The following is an 8,658-nucleotide window of genomic DNA, read 5'->3' on the forward strand; positions in this document are numbered from 1 at the left end:
AATAAAATAAATACAAAATCAATAATAATATATATATAATAAACATGCATATGTACATATATATCATATATTACACATGTATAGAAATATTTTTTACATTGCAGAGCCTTAATGCAGGCCCTGGGAACTCTAGCTTGAATTTCTTTTTCTCAAAGACAGTGAACTTCCCCTTCACCAATAGTGTAAAAGAGTTACCCTGACAGTGAGCTCAAATCCCATCAATGGCAGAAATACTGGCCCCAGTTCCAAGACAGTGACTTAATATTTTTAATGGAAGCAGTTATGTTTATTCAGTTCCATACTGAACATTTAAAAAAAAGCAATGTAGAATTTTGTACAGCTATTCAGATATCCTTCCCTTACCCCTAAATTGCTTCTCTGAGCACTACATTATTTTTGTATGTTTTTAATTGTAAAAATGTTGTACAGAGGGGTTACAGTTACATAAGCAAAGTAAGGAGTGCATGTCCTATTTAGCATTGTTAGTTCCTCCTTTGTTCTCCCCTTACCTGTTGGATCTTCGTCTGTCCCTCTCAAGACAGCCGGGGTCTAAGGAAAGGTAAGTGCACTGCTAGCCAGATCCCCAGCTTCCCCTAGCCCAGGAGACAGTCAGATGCAGCGGGGGTGGTGGGGAGAGTCAAGTCAAGCAGGAACTCCTTTATTACCATGCAGCAAGCAATTTTTAAAGCAAAATCATGTGGCATGGAAGGGGAGGAAAAGCAACCAACCATCATTTTAGAGGTCACCCTATCATGCGCCTAAGCTTTCTATATTTTCCCTGCTGTCTGCGAGCTATTCAAGTACTGAAGTTGTAGTACCCAGTCAGATTTTAACATAAACAACTTGGGCTCTGCCCACTCAACTGCCTCTCGACTCCACCTTTGCTGTCCATGTGCCCTACAGATTTCCCCTTTTTGTTTTAACGGCAGATCCACCTCTTTGCTGAAGTTCAGGTCAGGGCATCTCTTATGAGGTTTGCCCAATTGACACCTCTTCTTTTCTTGCTTCCCCTAAGGTATTGGGTAATCTTCAGCACTGAGCTTATCATGATGGATGTGGAGAACCATGAGTTGGATCTCTTGGGCTCTATCCTGCCCACCTCCCAGTTAGCTTTCCTTTTTCCCTGCTCAGTAAAAGTTAATAAACATCAGCCCCAACACAGTTAGAAATGTCTGAAGCAGTTCAATTACTTCTAGGACATATATAAAAGTCAATATCTCATAAGGTTGCCCTCTTTAAAGCATGGGAGCAGCCTGAGTATTGGGGGTACCACACATGAGGCACAGTGAATCCTCGTGGTCCCCCACACTCAGCCGGTCCTTAGTAAAGGGGGGCCCAATCTCCAACATTCCAGGATCCTCTAGCCAGGTCACAGGTTTCAAAATGAAGGTCAGGCCACCAGGGCGAAGGGACAATTTCTCTTTTGGTGCTATTGATGATTTCTCCATTGTCAGTGCTGATCACTGCCCAGGTCACCCGTTGAGGTTGGTATGGATTCCATAGGGCCATTGCCTGGACTGGGAGGGTCAGGACAGCCAACAGCTGGAGTATCACCATCTGCAATTGTTAGAATACAATTGCCCTTGGGGATTGTTAGTAGTTATCTTTTTAGCTTTCCCTCTTTTTAAACACAAGCCTCAACCACCATAGCCGTTTTCTTTCCTTGTTGGTTAGTTTATCCTTGGGCATCCTCCTGTATAGAGGAAATGGGTAAAAACTTAAGGTTCCTGGCCTGGATCCAAATGGGGGTTGTCTCCCCTATGAGAAAAACATATCTGAATCCCTTGCCCATGGTAACTAGGGCGTCAGGTCCTCTCAATTGTTGTGTCATAGGGTCCTTCTGCCTGACTTTCAGTTGGGGCTTAGGGTTTAGTTGTCCCCAGTGCTTCTGAAATCTGGATTCAGTTGTCCCTTTTGAAAAATTTAAAATGTTAATGGTAAACAAAGCTATCTGTTACTGTATATGGGGGTTAACTCTCCCTTTTCATTTTAATAATTGCTCCTTAAGAGACTGGTGATTTCCTTCTATAATTGCTTGGCCTTGGGGATTATAGGGAATTCCTGTAGTATGATTAATATGCCATTTGTCAAAAACTCTGACATTGCTTCACTAACAAAACAGGATCCATTATGGGTTTTAACTTGTGCTGGCAGAACCAAGGTAGCAAAGCATTGAAGAAAATGTGCTTGTGAATGTTTAGTTCTTTCTCCTGTATGTACTGTGGCTCAGCATGCTCTTGAGTAGGTATCTATAGAGACAAAGATATATTTAAGCTTACCAAAGGCTCGGAAATGAGTAACATCAGTTTGCCAGAGGACGTTGGGTTTGAGGCCTCTGGGACCTACCCTTGGTGGTTGTAGCAGGGTACTTTTAAGAAGGGCTGGCATGTTTTAGAGATATGTACTATCCTTTTGAGGTCCTTTACAGGAATCTGAGGAAATCTTTGCTGAAGACCTCTCCAATTTATGTAGGTTAAATCATGCAAACAGGTAGCCTCTTGTAAGGTTAATGCTTGTGGGCCAGTAGCTAACTGGTCTGCCCAATTATTGCCTAGGGATAAAAACCCAGGAAGTTTTTAATGCCCTCTCAAATGTTGAATATGAATAGCAGCTCCTCGCCCTTCTAGTAGGCCCTTAAAGGTAACAATAAGAGCGGAAATAGGGTTTTCATCCATTTTAATATGTGCCTGGGGAATATGAGGGAGCAAGTTAATCATATATAGGCTATCAGAATACAAATTAAAGGGATTTTTAATGTCCTGAATGGCCATAATTATGGCCAGCATTTCTTTATATTGTGCTGACCCTTGACAAGGTTGAAATCTTTGTTAGCTTGGGGTCTTTTGTTGCTCCTCAAAGGCTCCATACACAGAGCCTGCTTTACCTCCGTCAGTAAAAACATGGAGGGCTCTAGGAATAGGTGTAGGAGAAAATAGAGAAGGCATTTTGAGGGGAAGTCGCCATAACATGACAGTCCATTTGGATGGCCCATAATGGCAGTCAGTTTGGCCTAGAAACCCCTCCAAGGAGAGAGCAAGACGAGCATTGGCTCGAGTGAGCCACTTAACGTCTGCCATCTGAAAAGCAAAAACAATGGAGTGAGGGTCGAGGTCATAATGCCTTTGGGCTTGGGTCCTTCCTTGACAATATCTGCAAGTTAGTCTACCTGAGAGTACACTTGAGGCATGCTTCCCAGGGGAGTGTGAACTCACTCTAATGACTCCCCTCTTTGAGTTAAAAACTGCAGAAATCAACGTCACACTCACAACAATAAGAGGGAAATGGGCACAAGAATAGAAAACTTCTTCAGGGAAACTTCATCCAGGGCTCTTTGGAACTGTAAAAATATTGCCCAATGGCTGTCTGTAATTGTAATAACTTCTTGGGGCATCCTGTCTTTTAGTAGGGCAAATAAGGGCACAAGACTACCTTTAGGGACGGGAACCTATGGCAACAGCCAATTGATTTCCCCTAAAAGACTCTGAAGTTGGGTTAAGGTTAGAGAGGCTGGAATATCCAGCAAAGGCTTAAGAGGGCTGGCCTGAGTCAAGGTAAGGTGGGTTCTGAGCACCTTAAAAGAGATACCTTTCTAATTTTATGTAGGGCTAAGGAACCCCCCCCCCAACTTTTTCAATATGTTGAGAACCTGGGCCAGAAGGCCCTCCAGGTGGCCGGGGTCTTGGTGCTCCAGAATTATATCATCCATGTAGGCATAAGCAAAGGAGTTATCTGAACCTAGCACAGGCCTTATAACTGTGGCCAAGTATTGTTGGCAAAAGACTAGGCTATTGGCCATTCCCTGTGGCAGCACTGTCTATTCAAAACTCCGATCAGGATGGGAAAAATTAAGAGAAGGGATGGAGAAAGCAAACTTCTTGCAGTCATCCAGATGCAGAGGGATAGAAAAAAAATTTTTAATATCAATCACAACCAAAGTATATTCTGAAGGTATGGCGGGAGTCCAGGGCATACCTCTTAGGGGCATTCCTACCAGCTTCATCTTTTCATTTACCTTCCGTAGATCTTGGAGCATGCACCAGGCCCTGGATTCTTTTTGGAAAACAAATACAGGTATGTTCCAAAGACTCAAGGGCATATGTGTCCAAGGTTCCTCCACCACAAGGTGGATGGCTACAAGTTTAGGTTTGGTCAAAGGCCACTGCTCCACCCAAATCGGGCTTCCCTGTTTCCACCTAATGGGAGGTACTTGGGGGGCAGAGGGGGACAATGGCCTTTAGGATTGGGGATGCACCCGAGTGGGTCCCTAATATTCTTCTCTATACTTATGAAAGTTAAAAAAATCCTTTTTCTTAATTCCCTCTAGATCTTGTTTAAGCCTTTGTGCTTCTTCTCTATCCAGGATATCATCATAGGATGCTCGATGATCTGTAGTGACCATGGCATCCATTTGTCTTAGCATGTCTTGCACTAGTAAATTGGCGATGAGGTTTTTTTGCCACTAGAGGACATCTTTCCCTGCTCTCCATCTGGGCTAGTCCATTTCATAAGGGCGACTGTCTCTTGGGTTGGGAATTGCCTCCCATCCCCAATATCGGGGGCCCGGGTGCAAGCTTCCAGTCAAAGGGCAGTTCCTCCTCCTTGAGTAAAATTCAATCTGCTCTCATGTCAATTAGGCAGTGAAACCTCTTTCCACCTATGAAAATACTCATTTTAGGGCGGGGTCCTTCCAACAGGGGGATGTTCCAATGGGCCTGGGTCGTCCTGCCATGAGGCTGCCTGGGCCTTACAGCAGAGCTGGTTACTCCTTGAGTTAATGGGGCTGGAGGATGCCCCTCCCCTAGTTTAAAGGCTTCCCATCTAAATCAAATTTGGATCGACAATCCTTTGTCCAATGGTACCCCTTCCTGCACCTAGGACAGGGTGTAGGGGTTGCTTTGGACCCTCCTGGCTGGTTGGCCAGGAGATTGTTTTGAACAGTCCTGCTTAAAGTGGCCCTTCTCTCCATATTTAAAACAAATCTCTCTCCCTGATGGCCTTGGGATTCCTTGGCCCTGGGCTGCCAGAACCTGGGTAATAGCCTCAGTCATTGCAGATGTCTGAGACTGTGAAGCTAAAGATAGTGATTGGGACTGGGGCTGTTGTGCTCCCACATTTTGTGAGGCCACCACCCATCTGCTCAGGGAACTCTCTCTCAATCCTGCGCAGGCTGTTCAGTGGCCTACATTCATCCCTTCCCAAACCAGTAGCTTTAAAAATTGATCTTGGAGGTCCCCTTCAGGCAACTTGCTGTGAACACTAGAAGCTCACACGGTTTTTGTCTCACTCCTGCTGTGGGGGACTCAGTGGGCCCTTCATCCGATTTGTACCATATGGCAAGTCCTGCCTGCCTCACCTGGTCATGGTATGGGCCAGGTATTGCGGCCTGTTGGACACCAGTGAAGTACACTTCCCCTGCCCCTGTTAACATGGCATATGTAATTGATATCTCGGGTTGAGCCTGCCAGTTATTCTCCGCCCACACTCTGCATTCCTCCTTAAAGAAGGCACACCATTTAATAAACTGAGAACTGGTGAGGACAGCTTTGGCTACATCCAGCTAGTCCTTAGGGACACACGGGTGATAAGCAATGTCCTGTGATAAGTTTTAGGCCCATTGAGAGTTCAGGCCATCCTCCGCCACTGCCTTGCGGAGCTCTTTAAGATTCTTGGCTTCCCATGGATACCATTCCAAAGGTCTGTTAGCTCCTGGTGCCAGATTGACCAAATACATTTAGGGAAGTGAATCCTTTGGCCCAGGGTCCCGGCTCCTGGGTGGCCCTTCCTTTACAGGGTAAGACTCGGCATCAGTTACTTCCCCGGCCCTCGGCCCCTCTGTGGAAGATCTGTAGGGGTCCACATCTCCCAGGTCCCTCTGTAGGGCCGCATAGGGTGCCATACCTCCCCCCCGCAATTGTGGGAATAGAGTGAGGGCCTAAGGACCCTCAGAGGCACCTGAGTCAGAGGGGGGAATCTTCACCCTCGTTTTGACTTCCACTGTGCATGCTTCTGTCTGATCACTGCATTCTCAGTCGAATATGACCAATTCCTTTACCTTACCACTTCCCAAGTCCTATTTTACTCCCTCTAGGCCTAATGTTGCCCCCTCCTCCTCCGTTTGTGAGATAGCATTAGCCATACTAAGGGTTTCACTTACCCTTAGAGACCCCTTAGCCTAGGCCAGAATATTTTCCTTTCATGCCCTATGTTGGGTGCTAGATGTTGGGTCTTTATCTGTCCTGTGGAAAACCGACTAGGTCCGAGGAAAGGTAAGTGCGCTGCTCGCCCATTCCCCAGCCTCCATTAGCCCTGGAGACAGTCAGACGCAGTGGAGAGTCAAGTCAAGCAGGAACTCGTTTATTGCCATGCAGCAAGCACTTTTTAAATAAAAAAACCGCATGGCATGGAAGTGAAGGGAAAGGAACCAACCAATCACCGTAGAGGTCACCGTATCATGTGCCTAAGCTTTCTATACTTTCCCTTCTATTGCAAACTGTTCAAGCACTAATGTCACTTTGCCTGGTTGTGGTAGCCAGTCAGATTTTAACATAAACAACATGGGCTCTGCCCACTCAACTCCCTCTCAGAGCCATCTTTGATGCCCATGTGCCCTACACCTACCATCCCTTCCCTCCCATCTCCACAACTACCTCTCCCTGCCAAGGTCAGTGACTTAATTATTTTTGACTTGGCATAGGGTTTGAACTCAAGTAGTAGCAACTCCGCACCTTCCCTCACATTGTTATGGATTTACCAAGATCCTGAGTTCAAATCCCAGGCTAGGAAAAAAAGCTGGCAGATATTCCAAACCAGGGTGCTTTATTTTTTTAATTTAGTTAATTAATTAACTAATTCATTAATTTTTCCAACCACAGGGCCTGAACTGAGGCCTTGACAACTCTGCCTAAGCTTTGATTGCCCTAGGCTCACGTGCAGCCCCCAGACCCATAGCCGATCCTGGGACCCTAGACCCAGAGGGCTTGCAGGAAGAACAAAGAAAAGTGAGACAGCACAAAAAGTGGCGAGCTGTAGAAGGCTAGGGAGTTTTACGATTTTTTGTTGGCATGGTGAACTTCCTGGGTTTGAATGACACAGTAGCAAAGTGGACCTGACCTGCCATTGCTGATGGTTGGCAGCCTATCATGGAAGCCATAAGCCAACAATGTCAACATAGGCCTTGGGTTCAAATCCTGGTCCTGACACCTACCAATGGCAGGAGATCACAGGAGACTCCTTCCTATGAATAAGAATACTGATGGCAATAATCCTGCAATGCTGATTGATCTTAATTGATAGTTTATTAAGCATGAGAAGAATAATATTATTTCAATGTCAATATAATAAATACTTAAGAGTTTGTAGGAACGTAGAAGATACCATTCAATCATAGCTAGACTGCTCTGGCACTCTTCACCAATATATATTTATTTGTATACCACCATCTTCCTATCCATATACTGCTATTTTGGCCAAACTTGGGGCTCCATCTCAGTTCCTGGGAACCACAAGCAGCTTCATTGGCTAGAGGCTGCTGTGCTCACAATCACCCATTCAAGAATTGGGCTTGCTAGGTCCTGAGTTCATATCCTAGCACTGCCAAAAATTTATTCTTGGATTAAGAAGGCAAATGTGACACATGTTTTCTTTTCTGGGAGAGTCCTGGGTGTCAGGCATGATGGAGAACACATCTACAAATCTAGATGCTATGTGATAGGATGTAAACAATGTAATAAATGGTACAGGTGTCATCAGAGTCAATAAATAAACAGTAAATCAATAAAACAAGAAATAAAATGAATAACCACACCAAACACAATTAGTACTGAACATCTGTATGGAAGTATAAATCCTGTATTTAAAATGTATATAAGGAGTATGTTGTGCATGCCTAAGGCTTGAATTCAGCCCCCCTATGAGAAGGCAATGGCAGGAAACCCTGAAATACTGGTTTCTGTACGACAAAGAGTCATGGAATGATATCAATCTCATCCTTGAATGAGTAGTTCGTGCATGATATGAGTAGGAAATGACAGGCAAGACACATGGGGTATCGCTTATTTGTAAAAAAGTGTTGAGTAAACATGACAATAATCATCACATTCATGAAATGGAGGCTTCAGGAAAGATCCAAGAATCAGTAGACACATCTTAGATTGGATTCCATCACAGGTCACTGTCACTCTTACTATATACAAATATGTACTTATGATTGGATGACTGCTGTGTGCCCTCCCCCTGCCTCTGCATCTAGGGGCTATCTCAGGTCCTGAGAATGGCCTTGTTCCTTAGTGGTTCACAGGCTGGTGTGATCACATGGATCGATTTGTCAATTGGGCGAGCTAGGCCCCGAGTTCAGATCCCAGCAGTGCCAAAAGATTCATCTTGATGTCAGATGTTGCACGTGTTTTTCTTTCCTGTGCAAGTCCTGGCTCTCTGCTAGGATGGAGAATGCATAGGCCACCCTGTGGTCATGGGAATAGGTTGTCATCCATGTCAGCCCAGTTATACCTGTCATCATATACTGAAGAAAATACCTAATACATCCATGAATAGCATACAAAATAGAATAATTACACTAAATGCACAATGCAGTCCACACACGGATGTGAATAATTAACCCATGTAGAAATGATGCATTCAGAACTATTGTGGCCTCCCTGG

Source organism: Dipodomys spectabilis, unplaced genomic scaffold (genome assembly GCF_019054845.1).
Source record: "Dipodomys spectabilis isolate Male_0828 unplaced genomic scaffold, ASM1905484v1 ptg000339l, whole genome shotgun sequence".
Lineage (NCBI taxonomy): Eukaryota > Metazoa > Chordata > Mammalia > Rodentia > Heteromyidae > Dipodomys > Dipodomys spectabilis.